At 37.5% G+C, this 24,744-nt stretch overlaps 1 protein-coding gene across 6 annotated transcripts in view; it reads right to left on the minus strand.

Moving 5' to 3' along the window:
• Positions 1-1,704: 1,704 nt before the first annotated feature.
• LOC117080968 (membrane-spanning 4-domains subfamily A member 8-like) overlaps positions 1,705-24,744 on the minus strand; it is a 72,381-nt gene continuing 49,341 nt past the window's right edge. For all 6 annotated transcript variants that reach the window (XR_004436028.1, XR_004436029.1, XM_033206475.1 and 3 more), the window contains one exon: positions 1,705-1,939. The gene's annotated coding sequence lies outside the window, so the exon portion shown is untranslated. The remainder of the gene's footprint in view (positions 1,940-24,744) is intronic.

A 24,744-nucleotide genomic window follows, 5' to 3' on the forward strand; every position in this document is an offset into this window, starting at 1 on the left:
TTCTAGTTTACATCCAGCAGGAGAAACTGGCCTTTCTCAGTTTCTCAGCTTTTGCAAACTCCAACTTTTAGGACTGGTCCATGGTCCCTCTCTGCAGGCTCTTATACCGTGCCTTCTTTTTAACATTGCTGGCTTTTGCTCTGGTTGTTATAGATCAGGTCAGCGAGTCCCACCTGGGTCCCAAAGACTATCACTGGGGAGTGGGATGCTTCCTGTAAATAGCCACAAACTTTACAGCTGCTGCTTCTCTTCCCCAGCTTCAGAGAGTAGAGCCGTTCGAATGCCACACTCCTGCTGTGGAATGCTGAGGTGAGCGGATAACCTCCTTTCATAAACACCTAACATGTTCCATGGGGTGGAGGAAATCTAGTGCTCCTTGTAATGAAAAGGCACCTGCATTAGTTTCCCAGAGCTAATGTAACAAGGTGTCACAAATGAGTGGCAGAAATTTATTATCTCACTGTTCTGGAGGTTAGAAGTTCAAAATCAAGATGCCAGCAGGGTCATGCTCCCTCAGAAACCTGTAGGAGAAGGATCCCTCCTGACCGCCTCCTGGTTTGCTAGAAATCTTTGGCACTTCTTGGCTTGTTAATGCATCACCCAATCCTTCATCTTTACATGGTTTTCTCTTTGTGTGTCTTCACATCGTTTTCCCTCTGTGCATATCTGTGTCTGTCTCTAATTTCCCCTTTTCTTTGTTTTGAGATGAGAGTCACTCTCTCTCACCCAGGCTGGAGTGCAATGGCGCAATCTAGTGTCACCACAATCTCTGCCTCCTGGATTCCAGCGATTCTCCTGCCTCAGGCTCCTGAGTAGGCAGGATTACAGGTGTGCACCACTATGCCTGGCTAATTTTTGTATTTTTAGTACAGACGGGGTTTCACCATGTTGGTCAGGCTAGTCTTGAACTCCTGACCTCAAGTAATCCACCTGCCTCGGCCTCCCAAAGTGCTGGGATTACAGGCATGAGCCACTGCGCCCAGCCCAATTTTCCCTTTTTATAAGGAAACCAGTGGTATTGGATTAGGCTTTCTCCTAATGACTTCATTTTAATTTAATTGGTTATTTAAAGATCCTACTTCCAAATTAGGTCATATTCTGAGTACTGGGGATTAGGACCTCAATGTATTTTTTTGAGGGGGACACAACTCAATACATAACATTTTCATCAAGATTTTAAGTGGTTTTGTGGCCTTAAAATATTGAGTACCTCTCCTGCTTTCAGAGGGAAGTTCTAGTCACCAATTCTTGGAAAACAGGAAAAATTCAATCTGGCTTCATATATCATTATGCTACTGATATAATGATAAGAGCTGATAAATAATAAATAATAAAAACTTACTGAGGGACAACTATGAGTTAAGAGCTGTTGTAAGCTCTTTTAGTGATATATTGTCATTTAATCCTCCCATCTACTCTGTGGGCTAGAGACTATTATTTCCGTTTTACAGATGAGAAAACAAAAGTACAGAGAGAGCAAGAGTCTTGACATTATCACATGAACATTATGGCAACTTCCAAAATCAGAGTATTTTCTCCTCTTGGATGAAGGAGTTCTTTAATTCAAGCCAATCTCCTCCAACCTAAGATAAAGTGGGCATTCAACACTATTCTCCTACATCCCCTCAACCACAGGGATTGCAGGGGCTATATTGATCCGTGTTAACCCATACTGGCTTTTAAAAAGGGAAGAGTCAATTTGTGATCAAATCGCATGCTTTATTGAAGAACTGAGAAAAAAAGAGCAATGGAAAGGACTTCATTAGAATGTGTTTTCCATGTGGCCTCTTGAAAAAATTAGAGTTCTTTGCTAATTCACAGTTCATCTTTTGTTCTTGACTGGAGTCACACTGATTCTTTGCAAATTATGAAGCAATAGAAGTTGTGGGTGGTGTGATTTCCAAGGATTCCGACAGTGAGATTTCTGAGGGCGAAGGGCCTGAGATGAAATGAGATAGAAAACGGATCATTATTATAGTCTAAAATAAGAGCCTTATCCTGAGACATTGAGTTAAAGACAGACAAAATAACAACAACAAGCGAACAAATATGTAAACCTGGAAAGTGGTTAGTTAAAAGTGTACTGAGAAGACAGTACCTACTCTGTTCTGGGGGGTCTAGCCAAAGGCATATCAGACCTATAACTCATCAGATATCAGAGGTTTCAATGAACTACAACAACCATATTAAACTAAATTCTTTTTTTTTTTTTTGAGACGGAGTCTCGCTCTGTCACCCAGGCTGGAGTGCTGTGGCCGGATCTCAGCTCACTGCAAGCTCCGCCTCCCGGGTTCACGCCATTCTCTTGCCTCAGCCTCCCGGGTAGCTGGGACTATAGGCGCCGTCACCTCGCCCGGCTAGTTTTTTGTAGTCTTTAGTAGAGACGGGGTTTCATCGTGTTAGCCAGGATGGTCTCGATCTCCTGACCTCGTGATCCACCTGTCTCGGCCTCCCAAAGTGCTGGGATTACAGGCTTGAGCCACCGCGCCCGGCCTATTCTTCTTAAAATGATTTTAACTGGACTCCAGTGAGTCCTGATTCCTCTTGGGTACTCTACTTCCTGTCCTAGACCGGAAGAGAAATATCTGAACAACCATTGGAGCGGAGAGCCATCTGGCTCATACTACAGGATTTTTGGGAGCCTCTGTAGAAGGCATTCTAATGGGAACAGTGTCATTCTTTTCTTGAGTAAACCTCTGTTTTTCTATTTTGTTTTTAAGTTCACAGCAGAATATGATATTGCATAAGCACATACACACAAAACTGAAAATACATGATTTAAGAAATAGTTTCCTAATCAAGTAAAATACAGGTTAGTATTTAAAGCTATGTTCAATAGTTATTGAGCAGTATGGGAAACAGAAATAAGGGATAAGCAGTTTATTAAACTAATTTTATTTAATCTAAGATTGAACGTTGAGTGTGAAACGAACATACAAAACATTAATAAGCTTCCTAAATATCTTTCAAATTTATCATCTTCTCTTTATTCTTCATTGTTTAGGTTTAGGTACTCATTGTTTGGCTTGCTGTTGGGGCAACCAGCTAATTATATTCATCTCTAGCTTTGTTCTTCTTTTTCCTATCTCTGTCTCTATTTTCCTCCCAGAATGACTGAGGACACTCTGGTTGACTCCCTCAAAATTATCCTACTACATATGATTTGTCTGAATCCTTTATGGTAATTCCATTCCCTTTGCTATTACTCAATTCAGAGATGAGCAGACCTGAGGCAATCAAGCCAAGTGAAGTAAAGAGAGGTCTCCTTGTAGCTTCTGAGAAAGGCCAGTTTCTCCTGCTGGATGTGAACTGGAAATTATGCTGCCTAAGCCATTTTATGATCATGAGATGATTCCTGATTGATTTAGCAGTTTGAGTTGGGAGTGGGGGGAAGGGCTGTAATTTGCTGCAGGAAATATTCTAATGAAAATAATTACATAAATGAAAAGTTTGATCCAGAAACATTGTTATTAAAAACCCTGCAAGAGCATCCTGTTATCTATAGACTAAATTCAAAATTCTTTAATAAGGTATAGTTAAGCCCCTTTAAGATCTGGTCTCAATGTCCTTCTACAGCCTCATTTCCTGCCACTCTCCTCCACATACTATCCTACAGGAATTCCACAAACGTGCTGTTCCTTTGGCTCCTGGCAGAGTTTTAGGTTGACACCAAACGACAGATTTTTGTTTTTGGAATTAATTATCTATTTTGAAAGGATTTAGGGAAAATAGGGAAATAAGGAGATAAAATCATCAGCCATTACAATCTATTTCCTTTCATCACTTTGTTTAGTGAGCCTGTTTTTGCCCTTTATTATTTTAATGAAATATATTGCATTGATTGATTTTGGTATGTTAAACTAACTTTGAATTCCTACAATAAATCTCAGTTGGCCCTGTTGTATAATCATATTTATATGTTGTTGGATTTGGTTTGCTAGTTTTTTGTTGAAGATTTTTGTACCCCCAGCCTGTAAGCAGCCGTGGGCTCTGGCATTACACTGGTCTCCCACTTCTGTAGGTTTCATGCTGGACGTAAAGCCTGTATTTGCTGTTGAGCCACCCTGTTTATATATATATATGTGTGTGTGTGTGTGTGTGTGTGTGTGTGTGGGTGTGTGTGTGTGTCTTTCTTTAACCCTTCCCTTCCCTTCAAAACCTAATACCTCCTACTTTGTTTTTCTTTTTTAATATTGGTTTGAGTGTTTTGGGTCTTTTCCATGTTCATATGAATATCAGGATAAGCTTGTCAATTTCTGAAAAATGCCAGCTGTAATTTAACAGGGATTGTGTTAAATTGTATATTAAGTTGGGGAGTATTAACATCCTAATATTGTCTTCGAATATTGTCTTTTATCTGTGAACATGGGATGCCTTTTCATTTGTTTGTATCTTCTTAAATTTCTTTCAATAATGTTTTGGAATTTGTGGTAGACAAGTCTCGCACTTCTTTTTAAAAATTTATTCCTAGACGTGAAGTATATGTATATTTATTCCTTTTGATGTTATTGTAACTGTGTTTTTGTATACAAAAATACAACTGGTTTTTGTATATTGGCCATATATTCTGCCATTTTGTTCAACTTATTTATTAGTTCAGATTTTTATGGATTTTTTAGCATTTTATACAAGATCAGATAATGTCATCTGTAAAAAGTGTTAGTTTTAATTTTTCCTGGATCAAACTAAATTATTTTGTTTTTTATTGCCTGGTTTTCCTGGGTAGAACCTACAATACAATGTTGGATATAAGTGACAAGATATCTTGTTTCTTATCTTAGAAGAAAATGATTCAGTGTCTCTTTATCAAGTATTATGTTAATGATAAATTTTTAATAAATTCCCATATTTAGGTTGAGAAAATTCCATTCTATTCCTAGTTTTTCAAATTTTTTAATCATAAAAGGGTGTTCAATTTTCTTAAATGCTTCTTCTATGTCTTTTGAGGTGATCATGTGGTTTCTGGCTTTTATTGTATTAGTAAGGTGTAATACATTGATTAGTTTTCATATATTGAACCAGCTCTGTACTCTTAGGATAAATCCTAACTAGTCATGATATATAATACTTTTTGTATGTTGCTAGATTCCATTTGTTAATAGTTTTTGAGGATTTATGCATCTATATTCATAATGGGTATTAGTCTATAGTTTCCTTTTATTGTAATGTCTTTGTTTTATTTTAGTACCAAACTAGTGCTAGCCTTATAAAATGAGCTAGGAAGTATTTATTCCTCCTCTTTTTTTTTGGAAAAAGTTTGTGAATAACTAGTGTTAATGCTTTAAACCTTTGGTAGAGTTCACAATGTAGCTATCTGAGACTGGGCTATTCTTATGGAAATGTTTTGATTATTAATTTGATTCTTTAACTTGTGATATGTATATTTAGGTTTCTATTTCTTCTTGAGTCAGTTTCAGTCATTTGTGTATTTCTAGAAATTTGTCCATTTCGTGTGGGTTATCTAATTTGTTGGCATATGATTGTTCAATATTTTTACTTCTATAACATTGTTAATAATGTTCTTTCTTCATACTTATAGTAAATTAAGTCTTCTTTCTTTTTTCTTGGTCAGTGTGGTCAATGGTTTGTTATTTTGGGATTCTTTTTAAAGAAGGAACTTTTGGTTTTATTGCTTTTCTCTATTGTTTTCCTATCTTCTATTTCATTTATTTCTGCTCTAGTCTTTATTATTTTCACTTTAGGTTTAGTTTTCTCTTCCTGAATTTTTAAGGAGGAAAGTTGGGTTTTTGATTTGAGATACTTATTCAAAATATAGTCTTTATAGCTATACATTTTCCAATATTTCTTCACAAACTCACTGTGCCATTTTTTTCTTTCTTTCTCTCTTCTTTCCTTATGTGATCACCATTATGCACATTTTGGTACGTTTGCTGGTGTTTCAAAGGTGTCTGAAGCTCTGTTCGTTTTTCTTCATTCTGTTTCGTAGATTAGTAATTTTAATTGACCTATTGTCAAGTTTGTGGATAATTTCTTCTGCAGCTCAAATTTTCTGGTGAGATCTTTGAGTAAAATTTTTATTTTAGTTATTATAATTTTCTGCTCTACAATTTCTATTTGGTTCTTTTTGAAAAACAGTTTCTATTTTATGTCATTATTAATATTCTCTTTTTGATGAGACATTGAGTTTATACTTTTCGTTTTTTTGGACATGGTTTTTAAAAGTTCTTTGTGCTTATTTATACTTGCTGACTTAAAATACCGTTTTTTTCTAGAAACCTCAACATTTAGACTTTTTTGGAGAAAATTTTTATTGACTGTTTTTTTCCTCCTGTATTTAAGCCATACTTTTCTGTTTCCTTGCATATTTTATATTTTTACTTGTTAAAAATTGAACATTTAAAATAACATAGTGTGGCAACATTGTAAATCATAGCCCTCTAGGGGTTGGTTGTATCATTGTCTTTGTTACTCTGCTTTGTTAACTTGGTGGTCAGCTAGTGATTGGACATAGATTTCCTTAATTCTCTCAAACCAGTAAATTTCCTAGACTTTGCTGAGAGATTGTGTGTGTGCGTGTTTGCATGTGTTGGTGTTGGGGTAAGGTTTTAAAGCTCTGGGAGAGTTTGCAACTCTGCCTTAGCTATCGCTTCATGCTTTTATTGTAAAAGTAGGAGATGGTTTGTGAGGGATGGGAATAGGACACGTTACAATACCACAAAGCTCACTGTTCTTACCATGATTCGGCCAGTTAACTTGAATGGTCGAATTGGATTTTCTTCAGGTCAGCCAGAGGTGGGAGGTTAGGATATTTTTCAGGTCTTTTCTTGGCATGTACACATCCCTGCATAGGCATGTGACCTTTTACGTTTCCAGATATTGTCATAATTTCAAAATATTCTACGGACATCTGACTGCTCAGATTTTTTCTTTTAAATGTGAATTTTTGTTTGGCACAACTGTTATCTCTGCCTCAGGCAGCTGTGATGTTAAATGCTACTGATTGTTCTGACACATATCCCAGAAAGAAAAGCTGTTTACAGGGACTGAGTTCTGAATGAAATCAAATTAAAAAGAGTCTTGCCAGTGGGGATGTCTGGGGAGCTGCCAGACAAGTTAGCAACAATTCTCTGAGAATGAGGCTTTTTGGGGGCACTTAAATCCCATTTTGTCCTTTCCTGTGGTTGTTAGGCTGTTTTTGTTTTTTTTTTCCACAGGTACTACGGTTGCAGGGTTGTTACTTTTAAAGGCTACTGAGGAGATGTGGTAAGACGGATGGGAATAGGGCATGCTGCAATACCATAGAGCTCACTGTTCTTACCATGATTTGGCTATTTAACTTGAATAAATGCTTATTTGATTGTCGTAGGTCTTTGACTAATTTCCGAAGTTCTGAAAAAGTTGATTTTGACACCTTTTTCGTATTCTCATTGCTTTTATTGAGGAATGGGTTTTTGGAGGATCTTACTGTTCTATTCTAGAAGTACTCTTTTCAGTGTCCTCTAAAATGTTTATTTTCTGAAGGCATTTGATATTCCAAATGTTGGAAACAACATTTCAGAACTAAATTTGAATTTTTGGGTTTATAGCAGTCAGTATCCCCATATCACAAGTATGATCTCTGAAACCTTTTTAGTCTATATATTTCCTCTATTAATCTCCTGGGAGATGTTAAGTCTAAAAGACTTCTACATAGTTGTGCCAGGGCAGGTTGTTTGACTTCAGTTCCACACAATATCAAGCAGAAGACATTTCAGCATGTTTGCAGATACTCTTGACCTTACTTTTGAAGCAACAGTCTTGTTTGCCAAGTCTAAACTTTGAACTCTCAGAGAGGGTCCTTATAATAAACTGACTTTATCTTGATTTGACTGCCAGAAACAAAGTTACTCACTTTCTTCAGTGTGTTTTTCATGATGAAATGCTCTTGCAACCCGCTGGATGATTATGATTACAATGGTCATCTCTAAGATGGTGCAGAGTAGTAAATATTGTAAAAGCACCATACCAACTATCTGAATAAAATTATTCATGTTAACCATTTAAAATGATATAAGGTCAACATTTAGAAAATTGGGAGTAATATTCGTCCTAGCAGTCTCACACAATTATGATTATTTTTGGGTATTTTCAAAACAACTAAGTATGTTTTAAATTTATTGAATACTTACATATTGTCCTCCTGTATTCATTTCCTAGGGCAATATAATAAAGTACCACAAACTGGGTGGCTGAACACAACAGAAGTTTATTGACTTATGGGTTTGGATGCCAAAAGTTCAAAATAAATGTGTTGGCAGGATCATGCTCTTTCTGAGGCATATAGGAGAGAATCCTCCCTTGTCTCATCCAGGTTCTGGTAGCCCCAGGTGTTCCTTGACTTGTAATAGCATAACTCCTGTCTCTGCCTCTATGTTCAGATGGTGATATGGTTCATCTCTGTGTCCCCACTCAAATCTCATTTCAAACTGTAATCCCCAACTGTTGAGGGGTGGATCTGATGGGAGGTGATTAGATCATGGGGGCGGTTTTCCCCATGCTGTTCTCATGATAGTGAGTTCTCATGAGATCTCATGGTTGAAAAGTCTGTGGAAGTTCCCCCTTTACTCTCTCTCTCCTGCCTCCTTGTGAAGAAACTTGTTTCTCCTTTGCCTTCCACCATGATTGTACGTTTCCTGAGGCTTCCCCAGCCATGTGAAACTATGAGCCAATTAACCCTCTTTACTTTATAAATTACCCAGTCTCAGTCTAGCAATGTGAAAATGGACTAACACAGGAAATTGGTACCAGGAGTGGGGTACTGGTATAAAGATAACCTGAAAATGTGGAAGCAACTTTGGAACTGGGTAATAGGCAGAAGTTGGAACAGTTTGGAGGGCTCAAAAGAAGACAGAAAGATGTGGGAAAGTTTGGAACTTCCTAGAGACTTGTTGAACGCTTTTGACTAAAATGCTGATAGTGATATGGACAATGAAGTCCAGGCTGAGGTGGTCTCAGATGGAGATGAGGAACTTTTTGTGAACTGGAGCAAAGGTCAGTCTTGCTATGCTTTAGCAAAGAGACTGGTGGCATTTTGCCCCTGTCCTAGAGATTTGTGGAACTTTGAACTTGAGAGAGATGATTTAGAGTATCTGGTGGAAGAAATTTCTAAGCAGCAAAGTGTTTAAGAGGTGACCTGTTTTTTTCTAGATGTGTATTCACATATGTGTGAACAAAGATTATCTGAAACTGGAAATTGTTTTTAAAAGGGAAACAAAGCATAGAAATTTGGAAAATTTGCAGCCTGATATGTGGTAGAAAAGAAAAACTCATTTTCTGGGGATAAATTCAAGCCCGCTGCAGAAATTTGCATAAGTAACTAGGAACCAAATATTAATAGCCAAGACAATGGGGAAAATGTCTCCAGGGCATGTCAAACATCTTCACTGCAGCCCCTCCCATCACAGGCCTGGAGTCCTAGGAGGAAAACAATGGTTTTGTGGACCAGGCCCAGGGCTCCTGCTGCTGCTCTGTGCAATCTTGGGACTTGGGACCCTGCTTCCCAGCTGCACCAGCTCCAGCTGTGGCTAAAAGGGCCAAGGTACAGCTTGGGCTGTTGGTTCAGAGGGAGCAAGCCCCAAGCCTTGGTGGCTTTCATGTGGTGTTGGGCCTGTGAGTGCACAGAGGTCGGGAGTTGAGGCTTGGTGGGCTACACCTAGATTTCAGAGGATGTATGAAAATGCCTGGATGCCCAGGAAGAAGCCTGTGACAGGGGTGGAGCCCTCATGGAGACCATCTACTAGGGCACTGCAGAGGGGAAATGTGGCGTTGAGGCCCCCACAGTGTCCTCACTGGGGCACTGCCCACTAGACCTGTGAGAAAAGGGCCACCCTTCTCCAGACCCAAGAATGGTAAATCCAGTGACAGCCTCCACAATGAACCTGGAAAAGCTGCAGGCACTCAACATCAGCCATGAAAGCAGTTGCAGGGGCTTTACCCTGCAGAGCCACAGGGGTGCAGCTGCCCAAGGCCTTGGGAGCCCACCTCTTGCATCTGTGTGCTCCGGATGTGAGATATGGAGCCAAAGGAGATAACTTTGAAGCGTTAGGATTTAATAACTGCCCTGCTGGGTTTCAGACTTGCATGGGACCTGTGGCCCTTTTGTTTCGGCCAATTTTTCCCATTTGGAATGGGAACATTTACCTGATGCCTGTACCCACATTGTACCTTGGAAGTAACTAACTTGTTTTTGATTTTACAGGCTCAGTGGAAGGAAATTTCCTTGTCTCAGATGAGACTTTAAACTTAGACTTTTGAGTTAATACTGGAATGAGTTAAGACTTTGAGGGACTGCTGGGAGGGCATGATTGTGTTTTGAAATGTGAGAAGGAGATGAAATTTGGGAGGGGCCAGGGATAGAATAACATGGTTTGGCTCTGTGTCCCCACCCAAATCTCATCTCGAATTGTAATCCCCATGTGTTGAGGGAGGGATCTGGTGGGAGGTGATTGGATCATGGGAGTGGCTCCCCCATGCTGTTTCCTGATAATGAGTGAGTTCTCATGAGATATGATGGTTTAAAAGTCTGTAGCTATTCCCCTTTTGCTCTCTCCTGCCTCCTTGTGAAGAAGGTAGTTGCTTCTCCTTTGCCTTCCATCATGATTATAAGTTTTCTGAGGCCTCCGAGCCATGCAAAAAATTACCCAGTCTCAGTCAGTTCTTTATAACAGTGTAAAAGTGCACTAATACACAGTGCCATCCTCCTTATGTACCTGTGTCCAAATTTCTCTCTTCTTATAAGAATACTAATCATACTGGATTAATGACCTACCTACCCCATCTTAATTTAGCTGGTTATACCTGGAATAATCCCATTTCCCCAAAATGTCACATTCCGAGGTGCCGTTGGTTAGGACTGCAACACATATGTTTTGGTGACACAATTCAACCCTTAACAGTCTGCCTCTAGTTCCCCTCAATTCATGTCTTTCCCATGTGCAAAATAGATTTAGCTAATTTCAACATCTCCAAAAGTTGTAACCCACTCCAGAATCAACACTATGTCCAAACGTGTCCTAAATATTCTAAAATCAAAAATCCTCAAATCTCATCATCTAAATCAGTTAAAGCATCTAGATTCATGCTATAAATAATCAATTATAGTATGATTCATCTTGGGGCAAAATTCCTCACTATCTGTGGACTTGTGAAGCCAGAAAACTAGTAATCTACTTCTAAAATACAATGGTGGGACTGGCAGAGGTTAGACATTTCCATTTCCAATAGAGAAAATAAGAAAGAAAGAAGTGGGCAGCAGACCTAAGCAAGTCCAAAACCCAATAGAGAAAATTTTATTAGATTTTTAAGGCCTGAGGATAATCCTCTGTGGTTATGACTTCTGGGTCAGCTGGGGAGACAGCCCTATTCTTTGACACCCTGGGGCGGGGACCCCATTCTCTCAGCCCACTGGGGCAATATTTTAACTCTTTAGGCTATTGTTGTCTCAGCCTGTATTATATAAAAAATGCAAATATTTGTGATATAAAATGTCTTTCTATCTTTTCTCCTTCTTGGTTTTCTCTCTTGCTTATTTAAATAATATATTAGTTCTATATTTTATGCTAATTTTAATGGTTTTTATGTACACATACTTAATCTGTGATTTATTTTTGTATGTGGTACAAAGTAGGTGTCCATTATTATTTTCTTGGAAATCGATAGCTTATTGATTTAATACTGTTTTTTTTTTCTAATTTCATCTTCTCTCTATTGAATGGTAATGTTATCACCTTTAAATAATAAGTGTTCAGTTATACTTAGATTTATTTCTCAGTTGTCTATTCTGTTCTTTGTTAAATTTTCCTTTTAGTGTGTACTGTACTATTTTTATTATAATAGCCTAATAACAAGTTTTAATATCTAGTGCAGCAAATTCTCTGATCCTCCTCAATCATTATGTAACTTCCAGACTTTCTTGGCATTTTTATGCAATTATTCATCTATCCATATGCATTTTAGAGTAGTTTTATTGCATTACTTCCAAAATGCTGTCGAGATTCTAAATGGAATTTCATCACAATTATGTGTTAATTTGCAGAAACTTGCAATTTTATGATTTTGTAAATTTGCATTCAAGAACATAATTTTGCAAAGTATTCAGTCCTTTTTAAATGCTTCTGAATAAACATTTATAATTATGCTATTATTTTGATTGTTTTCTTATTTCAATATTTAAGTGGTTATTTCTAGTGTAAAGACACTATTAATTTTTGCAGGTTTTTCTTTTATCCAGCCACCTTTCTAAACTGCTTGACTTCTGCAGTTGTTTTTCAGGTAAGTCTTTGGAGTTTCTAAGAATTCTATCATTTTATCTTAATGATAATTTTAATCTCTCTTGAGGTTTATAGTGCACCAAAATTTTTGAGAAAAACTGATTTTTTGATGTGCTTATAGCAATAATTTAGAGAAAATATAGTTTATCTTTACATTTCAATGCCAAAGATAATTGACACATTTGGTGGCCTTTTCTATGCCTTACTCACTTCAACATACATCATTCACTGTGATTTTTCATTTATATTAAAATTTTGATCTAATTATTATTAAAATTGATACTTACATTTGACCAATTGTATGTAGTTGCATTTAATTCAAAACTTGCAATCTCAATGCTTAATAGAACTATACCAAGTGTAGTCACACAAACAGTTATGCTGTTCATTACAATGGCTAAAGTAAGCTGTGATAGACATACAAAGAAAAATTTGTTATGGACAGCATAAACAGATGTTGCTGAAGCAATCAGTCTGTCCTACTGGCTGGAACATTCAAGTTAAAGTTTAACAAAATCTGACTTTCTTTGATCTTCACAGAGGTTGATATCAGGACTCTGCCTCACATTTGTCTAGAAGCTAGTAGGATAATTTTTTTTCAGAGGCAATATTTGTTTATTCATTAATTATACAGTGCCTACAATGTACTAAACCTCAGGTTTCTACTCAAGGAGATTTTAATCTAATGAGGGAGACATAATTACAAGCACAATTTCATTAAATAAAATTTAATACATGTCATGCCATGGATGAGCTTCAAGTTTAGGATTTGTCAGTGTCATTCCTCTAGCAATGTTACTTTACTACTGAAAACCTTTCAGTGACTCCCAGTTTCCTTCAGGGAAGCATCCACAGTCTTTCAAATGGCACTGAGACCCTGGCATGAGCTGTGAAGGAAGGCTGTGCCCCTTTGAGTAGGGGCTTCATATATTCTTTAATGTATGTGTGAGGGATAGTTACATGTTGAAAAAGGGAGAGTAGTTTGTTTTTTTTTTTTTTAGTAATGGGAAGAAGGGTGTGATTTGATGCTAGTCAACCAAAGGAAAAGACTTATGTGGACCTATACATTTTTGGTTGTCTAGCAGGCAGTCTTCTTCCTATTTGGGGGGCTCTCCTAATTGTTTTAGTCTTTATAAAATAAGCTTATCAAATGTTTACTGTGAAAGCTAGAGGAGAAAGATCCTTCCTCTCTCCAGTCTCTTAGAGTCATGCCCAGGGCATGGCCCCCAATATTCTTTTCCCATGGATTGTAATTTTAAGCAAATGACTTAAAGATGAAAAAAATACTGAAATTCATTTCTAGCAGAGGCAGCTGTGATGTCATAAAGTGTGGGAAATGGTGATCTTGAGTGTTAGAGGGCAGCTATGATGTCTTGTGGTGATAACTCCCTGGTCTTTCACCTCCTGAGAAGGACCTGGTGCTATAAGCCTGGCATCTTCCTAATAGATCCTGTCTTTGCTTAATATAGCCAGATTCAGTTCACAATAATTGACAAAACTGGGAAAGTGTATGATGGAAGAAAGAGCAGTGTGTACAAAATTTCAGAAGCATGGGAAAGCAGGTCCTCAGGGAAATATCTGGCACATGTTATGGCAAGAATGTGGAGTGTTGAAAGGGAGTTGGATAACATGTGGCTAGACAGGTGAGGAGGTGCTATATGATGAATAATCTAGTATAATGCAATTAGGATTTTCAATTTTAGCTTTGTGAATATGTAGAACTATGTTGCTGGAGTTGTCAACTAAAAAGATTCATCCTTAGTACGAAGTCAGATTGTGGTATGCTTAGAAAGCCTCTGCACACTTATCCTATGTCCATTAATGAGGGTAGAGAGGCTTACGAACCAGGATCACTTAAGAAGGTATCTATGTTCCTAAAAATTCTAATAAATTATTATAGAATTAAGTGTACAGCATTATTATTTGTGGAGAATCCCACTTCCAGCATAAGAGTGGGAGGAACTCTGAACCAACTCCCCCGTCAAATTTGTGAAAATTATTTCAAAAATCTTAATCATTTAAAACTTCTGAACTCTGGCAACCTTTTTAATGGAATATGGCAAGTAAAGGAACATTTATTCAAGGAAATCTACTCAGTAAAACCTGTAAGAGTGTCTGGTATGGTATCTGAACGAAGACCTGCACCCTCCCTCCCTCCCCTCAGATCAGCAAGACCGCTCCTGGTTGAAATAGCCAAAACCAGGGCTCCCTTTCAGATCCCAGTCAGAGTGCTATACTATCTTCTCAGGAAGGTAGGCCATCTAATTAGCCTTTCTAATCCTGCCCAAATACTTATGCTGAGGCTAAGTGCCAGGTGAATGCAGCCAAGAGAGAGGGGATCTCTTCTACCCAGCTTTTGCTCATGGGATGGAGACTCTATCTTAGATGTGGCACTACTGAGAATACTGGGCTCTAATTGACCTTTTTCTGGCTTTGGGATAAGGGTTTCACATCATGAGAGCCAAGTTGAGAGGAACTGGGGCTTCTGTCCCCTCCCCCATTCACCAAACCCTCAACTCTTAAAGAGAAGGACTCCATTGTCCCTGCTCACTTCCTCACCCCTGCACCAGATCCTTAGATCAGAGATTTTGGGAGAGAAATAAGCTGTAGAATAGAAATCTCCACTCTGTTCCCAAAGGAGGTGACTTCATTTATAGCGTGTGGAGAAGTTTAGGCTTACAAGTACTCTCAAAAAACAGTGGAAGTTGTGGTAAAAGGCACTTGGTAGGTGTTCACAGATACATTTTAGATACAGGCTAAACTGTAGGCCCATGAGTTTCCCAGAGAGAAATGGGAAAAGGAAAAGCTAGGAAGAACCCTTTTGGAGTCAAAACAAATCTCAAATACTGATTTGGGGAGCTATTCCCTCAAAGGAGCTCAGATTTGTTTGGGTTAGTCTGTGAAGCAGTTTTTGCCCCAGAACAACCAGCAAGCAATTAGTATAGCTTAATAGCTGGGTATGGCTAGGGAAAGAGACAAAGAGAACCTTTCCAAGATAAATGTCATCCCAGGGTGACTGTGGGCATACACAAGCCTGCACCCTATAAGGGGCAACATCAAAGCTTAACAGTGAGGACAGAGAAATAGACTTCACTGAAACAACCCAGACCGTTTTTTTCTAATCAAGTAAATAACAGTAAGTCCTGGTGTGAGGGATGAGTACCCAGAGTTGCTATAACATATTATCTAAAATGCCCAGTTTCCAACAAAACAATTATATAGTAGGCAACAATATAAAACAGGAAATGAAACAGGCAAGTTTGGCCCATAGATGATATAAGCTGTAGGCAACAAAAACTGTGAGAGACCAGAAATAATATTTAATAAACAAATGTTGCAAAATAGTCATTATAAAGATGTTTGAGCACTTAGGTAAGCCACGATTGGGGAAGTAAAGGAAGGTGTGATAACAATATTACATCAAATAGAGAATATCAATGAAGATATATAAATCATTTTTTAAAACACCAAATGGAAATTCTGGAGTTGAAAATTATAATAGCTAAAATAAAAAATTCATTACAGTGGCACAACAGTAGATTTGAACCGGCAGAAGAAAGAATTAGTGAATTTGAAGATAGATTAATAGAGATTATGCAACCTGAAAGACAGAGAGAAAAATGAATAAAGAAATATGAATAGATACATAGAGAAATGTGAAACACCATTAAGGACAACAACATATACATAATGAAAGTAGCAGAAAAGGGGAGAAAGAGAAAGAAACAGAAAATATATTCAAAGAAATAATGCCTGAAAACTTTCCAAATTTATTCAAAACCATTAATCTACACCCCCTAGGAATCTCAACAAATCCCAAGAAAGAAACTCACAAAGAAATCCACAAGTAGACATAGCATAGTAAAAATGCTGAAAGCCAACAAAGAGAAAATCTCAAAAGCAGAAAAGAAAAATGACTTGAGACGTACAAGGGAACTCCAGTAAGATTAACAGCTGACTTCTAATCAGAAACATTGAAATCCAGAAGACAGTGGAATAACATATTCAAAGGGTTCAAAGAAAAAAAAAAACCTATCAACCAAGAATCCTACTTCTAGCAAAGCTATCTTTCAAAAATGAAGGCAAAATAAAGTCATTTGCAGATGAACAAAATCTGAAAGAATTTGTTGCTAGCATAACTGCCTTACAAAAAATACGAAAAAATTCTTCAGATTGAAAGCAAGTGACTACAGATAGTGTTTTGAATCTCATGAAAATGTAAAGATCACTGACAAAGGAAGATTATACAAATGTAAAAGAAAGTGTAAATGCAAATTTATCCTCTTCTACTAACTTATTTAAAAAGCAATCATATGAAACAGTATGTATATAAATGTATTATGGGGTCTATAACATGGAAATGCAATATATTTTCCAATAACAGCAAAAGTAGGGGGAGGGGAGCAAATGTATTTTAAGCTAAGGAATTTACTCTAGCAGTTAAACTTGAACCCACAGGAACAAATGTGGAGAACAAGAAATTATAAATAAAAAATTTCTGGTAAATAATGAATTGTAATGGTAAATAAATAACAAATGGTAAATAACAAAAGCTGTAAATGTATACTTGTTCCTTCTCTTTGCTTCTTTAAAAGAGATAGAATTATATAAAGTAATAATCATAATGTTATCTTGTGTTTGTAACATTCATAGATACAATACATAAAACAATAATATCACATAAAGAGGTATTGAAATAGAGCGATATAGGGATAATGTTTCTACATTTCACTGGAATTAAATTAGCATAAATATGAAGCAGATTTTGATAAGTTAAAATACGATGAGCCTTAGAGCAACAATTAATGAAATAACTGAAATGTATAGTAAAAAATTATTAAAAATTAAAATACTACATTAGAAAATATCCACTTAGTAAAAAATTAAGCAGTCAAGGCAGAATAGAGAAACAAAAAACATAAAACATGGAGAAAAGTAAAATGTCAAATGCAAACCTATTTCAATACAAGATTAAATGTGAATTAATAAAACAATTCAATCAATGGTAGAGATTGTCAGCCTGGATACAAAAACCAGATCCAACTATGTGCTGTCTATGGGATATGCACTTTAGATTCAAAGACACAAAAAGAATGAAAACAAAAAAATAGACAAATATTTGTAATCCAAAAACAAACACAAGGAAGCTAGAATGGCTATACTAATACCAAACAAAATATATTTTAAAAATGCTACTAGAGATAGAGAGGAACAGTTTATAATGGTGAAAGTTCAGCTCATCAGGAAGATAACAATTATAAACATATGCTTTCTAAGAACAGAGGCTTGAAATACACAAAGCAAAAGCAGACAGAAACAAAGAAAGAAATAGACAATTTAACAATAGTAGTTAGGGACTTCAATGACCCACTTTTAATGATGAGTAGAGCAACAAGGCAGAAGAAAGGTTAGAAGATTTGAACAACATTATAAACCAACTAGACCTAACAGACATCTATAGAACATTTCACCCAACAACAGAATACATGGTTTTCTGAACTGCACATGGGACATTCTTTGGGATAGATCAGAGTTTAGGGCATAACACATTTTAATAAATTTAAAAGGCTAGAAATAGTAAAGTATTTTCTCTAAGTACAATGGAACAAAATTAAAATTAATAACAGAGAAATTTGGGAAACCCCAAATATGTGGAAATTAACAACATACTCCTAAATAACCAAGGGATTAAAGAAGAAATAAAAAGAAAATTAGAAAATACTTTGAGATGAATGAAAATGAAGATACAGCATATCAATGCTTATAGGATGCAGCTAAATTAGTGCTTAGATAGAAATTTATAGCTGTGAATGCCTATACTAAAAAAGAAGAAAGACCCCAAATCAATAACCTAACTTTCCGTCTTAAGATAATGAAAATAAAAAAATCATATCAAACCGGAAGAAAGCAGAAGGAAATAAAGTAGTAAAGATTAAAGTGAAAATTATTAAATTATTTACAAATGAAATAGAAAAACAATAAGAAAATCAATGAACACAAAAGTTGATTTTTTGAAAGATGAACAAAATTGAAAAGCCTTTAATGAGACTAAAGAAAAATAGAGAAGTCTCAAATTAGTACAATCAGAAATGAATGTGGAAACATTACTACAAACCTTATAGAAATAAATATGATTATAAAAGAATACTATGAACAATTATATGCCAACAAATTAGATAACCTGCTGAAATGAACAAATTCCTGGCAACATGCCAACTATTAAAACTGACTAAGGAAGAAATAGAAAATCTGAATAGACTATAAAAAATTAAGATATTTATATTTATAAATATCTTAGTATATGAGCTCATGGCATTCATAAAATTAGTATTAATAGATAATTTTAAAAAGTGTCTAGTACGTAACATTGTGCAATAAATGTAGCCATGATTGTAGTTTTATTACTACTGTCCTAAAGAGCAAGCTGAAACTCCAAATTTGAATGGTAAGTCTGGAATGGAACGACTTAAAATCTAGGCTATGTGAATATACAAAATTCACTTTAGGGACCCTGCTGAACATCTCAAGGTGATAAACAGAGATCTTTTAAAATAACTGACAGTCTCAAGAGGATCTCTTATGGCCACCTCAACCATTAGGAAGAGAAGGGAAAACCAACAGTGGTTTCAAACAAGAGCTCAAATTGGGCAGATGTTGAGAACTGCAGGCCTTGGTTTTTCATGGCAACTCACAAGGCCAAATCTCCCGCTGGTGTTTACTTAAATGGATGGAAGATTCTTTCAGGCAATGCCAGGTAAGCCTCCTAGACGCCTGTATCGTGCCGAAATGCGTAGGACAAGAGTGGATGGTCTCAACTATACGATGGTTGCTAGTAAAACATTCCTGGCAATGGGAAAACCCAGGACGAGGGAGTCGCGAATGGTAACCAGGTCAGGGCTTCCGGCACTCTCCTCTTGCTCTTAGCACAGGGTCAGGGGGGCGTGGTTCTGCAGGCAGCGCCCTCAGTTGGGGGCCTGGCAACCCCGGGAGCCTGGTGAGTGCTTCCTCGGTTGGCGCCCTTCATCCCCCCTCGCGGGGTTCTAACGCCCAAAAGCGCGGCTGTGCGAGAGACTCGCGCGGACACCTGAGGCGCGGTGGGGCTCCCGTGGCTCCGCGGAGCCTGCAGGCTCCCAAGGCGAGGGTGGGGTAGGGGCTGACAACGATGCCGCCCTCTCCTGGCTGTGTGGGCTTTATCCTCTGTCCTTGGGCCGCGCACGCCAAGGGGGAAGAGACTGCTTGCCGTGTCGGCGAGCTGATCACGTGGCGGCCCCACTGCTAACTCCAGAGATACGCCCGCTTAGAAGCAGCAACAGTGTCAGAAGCTCCTTGCCACTAAGAATCCTCTGCAAGATGTGGTGGATACAACACTGCACTTAACTCCTTCGGTTCTCAGTTTATTCTGTAGAGTGGAGATGATACCTGCTTAGGTACCGGGCAGCTCATGCTCATGCTGTAGAATTTTGGAGACCAAAGCTGCTATACAAATATCGTCTATTGCTATAATTAGGTAATTTTGTTTCACTTTATTTTATTCTAAGTAAAAAAAAAGGGGGGGGCAGCTATTTAGAATCGTCCTATAGGTGGGTTTCATGAGGGCAGATACCCTGTCTGACTTCCTTCCCCCGGTGCTTAGCTTATTCATCCCTCCCTCCCCCTCTAATGCTGGCAATCAACTCTCAGCAGTGTATAGCACTGTGTCTGGCACACCAGTGAGAACGAGTGAATGAATGGATGAAGTATAGAGCCAAAGGCTCTAATGCTGGCAATCAACTCTCAGCAGTGTATAGCACTGTGTCTGGCACACAGTGAGAACGAGTGAATGAATGGATGAAGTATAGAGCCAAAGGCTCCTTTGCTTATCAAACACCCTGATTCCCATATTAGAATGTGGTCCACTCCGTGCCGCAGGGCATGCTATGTGACTAATTTAAGATAGGCACATCCAAAAAACCTTCTTTGGAATCTAATAGTCTAATGGGGGTACAGCTTTTGACCTTGCATGTTCTTAGATAACATAGGGTTGATGCAGCGGAGAGCGAATTGACTAAATACAGATTTTTTTGGGGTGGGATAGTATCCCTGATGTATAATGTTCCAAAAAAAGAAAGTAAAGGACAAAAAGAATGCATGTAGGTAAAGCACTTACCTCACACACAACAAATGCTCAACAAATGGTGCGTAAATGTGTATTTTTATTATTATACTGAAGAATCATATGTGTAAAACTTGCAAGTCCGGATTGTGAGAAAATCACAGCAGCATGGAATCCTAGTATAATAAAAGCAGCACAATATCCTAATATGAAACATAAGACAACCTCCTACTTACTGTTCTCATCTCTGTGCTATTAGTCTGTTTGCAAAAGAGTTATAGGACTGCACCAATCTGTATTGGCAGAAGTCTGGGGATCTGGGGATCATGTTTTGGAGGGGATTCTAATTTCATTCCCATTGTCACTGATAGTTAAATGCCATCCCTAGCCATCTGCCACTTTGGAATCCCATAATTCCCCTTGTTATGAGGATACTTGGTTCTGTTGCTGCACCACCCACTGTCATCTCTGGCTTACAAAATAGAGTCACCACAAAGTTCTTCAGTATGCCACTAAACTGTCACCAGTATATGTCTTAATGCTCTGTGAAGACAGTGCGCTCTGGAACTTCTTAGAGAATATCACTGGGGTATGTTGCATATAAAAGATTCATTCTAAGATCCCCGTTTCTTGGAATCTTTAAGCTCCTTCTAAAATACGCAAGGGAAGTTTGAATGTCATGTTAGATGACATTAACTGCAAGCCTGGCTCCAGTTAGTAACCAACAAGCTATTAAGTCGTTTCCAGGTACTTGAGCTAACACGTTAAATTTTAAACACTGCATAACTGCACCTTTGACAACGAGTTTTGATCTAATATTTCTAGAAAGTTTCCCAGACTCTTGCCAAAACAGATTTATGCAGTCTAAAGAAAACCTTTTAACTTGGTGAAAATGACAAATGAAACCTACACTAAATCTTATGCAATATAGGTGTGTTAGTCAGTTTGGGTTGGTACAACAAAGTACCATGGATTAGATGGCTTATAAACAACAGAAACTTATTTCTCACGGTTCTGGATGGTGTCAGCATGGATGAATTCTGGTGAGGGCCCTCTTCCAGGTTGCTGACTGTCAGCTTCTTGTTGTATTCTCACACAGTGAAGTGAGAGCCAGTGAACTTTTTGGCCTTTTCTTATAAGGCCACTAATCCTATCCCATGAGCATAGGATCCTATCCATGATGGCTTCATCCTCATGGCCTAATCACTTCCCAGAGGCCTCACTTTCAAATACCATCACTTTAGGGTTAGATTTCAACATATGAATTTTGGGTAGACACATTGGGTCCATAACATGAGATTCATTCTCTTTAAGACAGGGAGAAACCTGAGATGCCTTCTATTACTGCTATTATTTATCATTAAACTGGCCAATGCTGAAAGAAAATAGCAATAAATAGTGAAAGGTTTGGAAACTAGGTAGTAAAGTGATATGAACAATATGATCACTTATTTTGAAAGTTCAGTGGTATCTGCCAAAAAACTGCTAAAACTAAGAAGATAGTCTATCTAGGTTTTCAAATCCAAAATCAACCCACAAAAGCCTTTATCATTTTTTCGACACCAGTGGTAACCAACTACAAAATGTAATGAGTAAGAAAACATCCATAATAGCAAAAACTATAAATTATCCAGAGATTAATTTAACCAAGTATATATAAAACCTTTGTGAAGGAAACTTTAAAAGTCTAATAGTGGAAGACGATCAAAATGATCTGAATGAATGGAGAGACAGTCCATGCCCTTGGATGGACATCAGTATTATAATGATGTCAATTCTCCCCAAATTAATGTATTAATTCTGTGAAAAATTTAAGTTGAATTTTTTGAGAAACTTTGATAAACTCTAAAATTTTAAGGAATAAACGTTTGTGAATACTAAGTTAATCTTAAAAAAGAAGGACATAGAAGGGTCAGATTGTTCTACACATTATTAAGATATATATGTAGGAAAGATAACAAAACTTCATGGCAAGGGATGAATTGTTTAGCAGATATTATTGAGAAAACCATTTTGCTAACTAGAGATAAATAAACATAGATTACTACCTATCATCACATATAAACTGGATTGTAGATGGATGGGGGCTCTAAATATAGAAGGTAAAACTGAAGTTAATAGGAAGAAATGTAGCAGAATACCATGTGTAACAGGCATATGCAAGGATTCTGAAAAACTTTAAAATTAGTAACCATGTGGCAAATAATTGGTTAATTTGATTTCATTAACAAGAACTAATATTTTAACAATCACATAAATAGATGATCATAATTATTGATAATCACAGAGATTCAGATTCTCATTGAAAAGCAATGAGATATAATACTTTATACTCATTAGACTGTCAAAAGCTGGATAGTTCTGTTAAAAGATGTGGGTTTTGGGATTGCTTATGCTTTGCTTGGTAGGAATACATACTGTAGCAGCCTTTCTGGAATATCTATTTATTTAGTATTTAAGTAAACTAAATAGATGGAAACTATTTAATCCATAATTGCACTCATAGATAATTTTCTATATGAGATGCATGTATTGATTGCAGGTTTGCTCAAGGGATCAGGGAATTGGAGGCTATCTAGGTGTTCATCATTTAGAAGGCAGATAGGTAAAGGTGTGTTTTATGAAATGTTATGCGACATTTAACGTTAACAGGTTTGATATACTATTGGCAGCCTGGATGAAGTATAAAAGTATGGTGGTGAGTAACCAAGAGAAGGACATGTGTTTATGCACTGACACGCATGTGCACAGACACACATGTGCACAGACACTATACCGTCCACATGATTTAAATATATGTACACAATAGAACATTATCTATTAAAAAATAGAAAAAAACCCCATACATTAGATGAAAATGTTAGAAAGATGGCAGAAGAGGACACTTCAGGAATTATCCCCTCATAGAGACACAGATTTTGGCTAAACACTCATGATTGAGAATACATTGTGGGACCCCCAGAGTCTAGCTGAGATTCAGCACCTCAGTGGAGCAAACAATCTGAGAGTAGGTACATTGAAGAGGGTAAGAAAAGTTTTACTTTACCTGCATCACCCCTTCCCCAGGGCAGCATAGTTGCTTGCCAAGAAAGGCCTCTTAGGCCAGTCTCCATGGGGGAAAGTGAGAGTGTAGCGAGTGTCAGCTTCCCCAGCATTGTGAGATGCTGTCTAGGACTCCACTTCTGTGTTACTCTACCTGAACTCTGAGGGGACTGGCAGTGTGAATCATCTGGAGATAGGTAGGAGCAGAGAAAAGGGGAGGGAGTACACAGAATTGGTGGTGTGGTTCTCAAGAGGTAGTGGCAGATCCTGCTAACCAGCTCTTGAACTCCACCAAGAGACCTGACCATAAACCCTGCAGAATGACTTGTCAGAGGGCTTCCCAAAGAGCCAACACATTCTCCTAGCACCCTGGGAACCCCACCTTGAATAGTACCACACACATTCCCATGCACAGCTCAGAATGGACTCCCACAGACAGCACTTGGATCTCAACAGCAGCTGTGGATCTTAGAAACTGGCTTGACACTTTTATGTATTAATCATATAAAGTAGCTTAAAATTAAAAAGTGGTTTTAAAAAACCATTTATATTAAATACAAAGGAATGGTTCCTCATGAGGGGAGATATTTGAGAGTAGAGTGTAGAGATAAAGGAAATAAAAATAGGGTAGAGATTTAACAGATCTGATGAGATAATCTCAGTAAAATGTTTCATGAAATTCATATTGTGAAAAAACTATACAGTATCATTATTTGTAGCTAGGACATTAGGCATAAGGAACGCTATAATTCTTTGGAAACTGGACCTTCTGGAAAACTGAAGGCTACACTGTTGTTAAAACATTTCATGTTAACCTAGTGGGCATTAGTGTATGCAGTAACAACTTAATTAGAATATGTATAATTGAAGTATGCCTTCTCTCTAATGGCAGGTTATGCAAATTTCAAGTGTTCACTGAGGAGCAATTACTCAGAAATAATGTATTTAGAGTACAGTATGTTTAGAACTATTATTGGTCTAGAGAAGATTATCTAGGCTATGGAGATGCTTATACTTCATGCTAATTTTACTCTTAGTAATGACATAATGATTTCCTTGAGCCAGCATTTAAAATATTACCCTATCAACCTATGCTTCCTCCTTGCATCCATCTTGCTTATTATGCTTACTTTGGAGAATCTGTCACCACTCCTGGAAGTTTTCTTGGGTGAAATAATTCCTTAACTCAAGACAACACGATCCAAACTGAGAATGTTCAGTATCTCCATACCGAAAATATAACTAGAGTTATGTATTCTAATTTTTTTTTTGAGACGGAGTCTCGCTCTGTCGCCCAGGCTGGAGTGCAGTGGTGCAATCTCGGCTCACTGCAAGCTCCGC

The sequence above is a fragment of the Trachypithecus francoisi genome, unplaced genomic scaffold (assembly GCF_009764315.1).
Source record: "Trachypithecus francoisi isolate TF-2019V2 unplaced genomic scaffold, Tfra_2.0 Lachesis_group8, whole genome shotgun sequence".
In the NCBI taxonomy this organism is placed as follows: Eukaryota; Metazoa; Chordata; class Mammalia; order Primates; family Cercopithecidae; genus Trachypithecus; species Trachypithecus francoisi.